The sequence below is a fragment of the Chiloscyllium plagiosum genome, chromosome 26 (assembly GCF_004010195.1).
Source record: "Chiloscyllium plagiosum isolate BGI_BamShark_2017 chromosome 26, ASM401019v2, whole genome shotgun sequence".
Taxonomy (NCBI): Eukaryota; Metazoa; Chordata; class Chondrichthyes; order Orectolobiformes; family Hemiscylliidae; genus Chiloscyllium; species Chiloscyllium plagiosum.
The window spans coordinates 51674467-51676903 of NC_057735.1; the positions used below are offsets into that span (position 1 = coordinate 51674467).

The following is a 2437-nucleotide window of genomic DNA, read 5'->3' on the forward strand; positions in this document are numbered from 1 at the left end:
TTTCAGCTGTCCGCTGTCGTGGTTGGTATATTGGGTACCCAGCACTGATGATGTCGCCTAGCCAGGGGACGAAACGTTTGCAACAAAAACTTCCAGCTCGGCGAACAGAACCACAGCAACGAGCACCTGAGCTACAAATCTTCGCACAAACTTTGTTCTGGGGAATGTCAGTTATGCAATATTCCAGGGAATGTCATTTATAGAATATTCCAAGGAACATCAGTTACAAAATGTTTCGGGAAATGTCGGTTATCGAATCTTCCAGGGAATGTCAGTTATAAAACGTTCCAGGGAATGTCGGTTACAAAATGTTCCAGAATATGTTGGTTTAGAAGGTTCTGAGAAGTTGCATTTATGGAACAGTCCAATGAATGTCAGTTATTGAAGGTTCTGGAGCATGTCAGTTATAGAAACTTCCAAGGAATGTTGGTCTTAGAACTTTCCGGTGAGTGCCACTTACAGAATGTTCTGAGGAATGTTGGTCAAGAATGGTGTGGGTAGTATCGGTTATAGAATGTTCCAAATTTTGATTATTGAATGTTCCAGAGACTGTTGGTTCGAGAGCATTCCGGGGAGGTTGGTTACAGAATGTTCTGGGGAATGTCAGTAGTAGAACATTCCAGAGAATTTTGTTTGTAGAATATTCTGGGGAATGGCAGTTATGGAATGTGATAGAGGCATGAAGACCCACATCACAAATGCCCTTCTGCACATTAGGTGTGGTTAAATGTAGTCAGCCTCATGGTGCAAATGTCTCTCAAAAATCAACTCAGCTGGCACTTTGCGTAACAAAGTAAGATTATGCCAATTCCTTGTTCATTTGATGTAAGATTCTTTTTGACAACAAACATATATCATTCATTATGTGGTGATCTCGCCACTTTTTAAAATTTTTGTGTTACAGGTCCAGCTGTAAAATGTTCTGCGTATTCAGTTCCCCATATCGATCACCCTGCAGCCATGTCTCTTTGATGTCATTAATCATCTCCATTTACCTCAAAGTATGCAGTGAATTCCTCAATTTGTTTTTGAGAATAAAGTACACATTCAAATAGAGTGTCTTCCATTCAACTTTTTAATCTATTATTTGCTTCTCCGTTGTCGCATTTAACCTCATTTTGACAGATCATCAAACAGTCTCACATCGTCATATTCACAGAAACAGACATGCTGGGTATGTTTAATGAAGCTCCATCAGCATCCCTGGGCTTATCCTATCCCTCCAGCAGGACAGAACTACCAGTGTTGGTGGCTCCAGCGTATACGTTGTGGGTAGCTGGTGAGAAAATGGACATAGATTGAGAAATATCAGCACATGATAGGTACAATGGCATCAGTCGTGCTGTCCTTCCCATCCTCTCCCATTCCTCCCTCCCCTTGGATCGCACTCTGCCTCAGTGGGAGTCATTGCCCAGCATTAAACTGTGTGCCTGCAATGGAGTGCAGGCAAAATCTAAGGCCAAACAGTAGTGACTGCTGTTGTCTTGGAACTAACATCCCTTGCACCCCACGCCACTGGACCAAGACCTTGTGCTGCAAAGTCCCCACGTTAAAGGAACTTTCACACAGGGATCTTCCACACTGACAGGATGAAATTTCGGACCGAGCTTAGATTAGATTCCTTACAGTATGGAAACAGGCCCTTTGGCCCAACAAGTCCACACCGATCCTCTGAAGAGTAACCCACCCAGACCATTCCCCTACCCTATCTATCCCTGACTAATGCAACTAATACTACAGGCAATTTAGCATGTCCAATTCGCCTGATCTGCACATTTTTGGACTGTGGCAGGAAACCAGAGCACCCAAAGGAATCCCACGCAGACATGGGGAGAATATGCAAACTTCACACTTCACCCGAGGCAGGAATCGAACCTGGATCCCTGGTGCTGTGAGGCAGCAGTTCTAATTACTGAGCCATTGTGCTGCCCCGTGACTTGGAACATCAGGACCTATCCGGACAGTCCCGTTTGTGACAGACCGGAACTGCACACCACCATCATTGCACAGTGCAACCATGCTGACATCATCGCTCTGAATGAAACCCAGCAGGCTGGGGTTGACAGATTTCTCTGGAAAGGCAAGGCCGAAGAAGAGCACTGCATTTGTGTAATTGACTTTACTATTAAAACCAAACTGGTGGAGCAACTCAGAGATTTTCCTGGCAGAATAATTGAATGCGTCATGACACCTGGCCTTCCCTTTGCTGGGAACCAGTATGTCACAGATATCAGTCCATATGCACCAATACACGATGCAGCCGACGACAACAAGGAGCAGTTCTGCTCTAGCCTTGACCGATCTCTCTTGTGGTTCCCTACAAGTGGACAAACTAACCATCCTCAGCGACTTCAAAACCAGAGTGGACAAAGTACAGACCTCTGGGAAATTGGGAAAGAGTGAGTAGGGAAGCAAAATTCCAACACTTCCCCAGACC

General features: G+C 44.8%; 1 long non-coding RNA gene across 1 annotated transcript in view; it reads left to right on the plus strand.

The window, feature by feature from the left end:
• LOC122563351 overlaps nucleotides 1–1346 on the plus strand; it is a 15051-nt gene extending 13705 nt beyond the window's left edge. The window contains exon 3 of the long non-coding RNA XR_006315564.1: nucleotides 905–1346. This is a non-coding gene — a long non-coding RNA (uncharacterized LOC122563351). The remainder of the gene's footprint in view (nucleotides 1–904) is intronic.
• Nucleotides 1347–2437: the final 1091 nt, after the last annotated feature.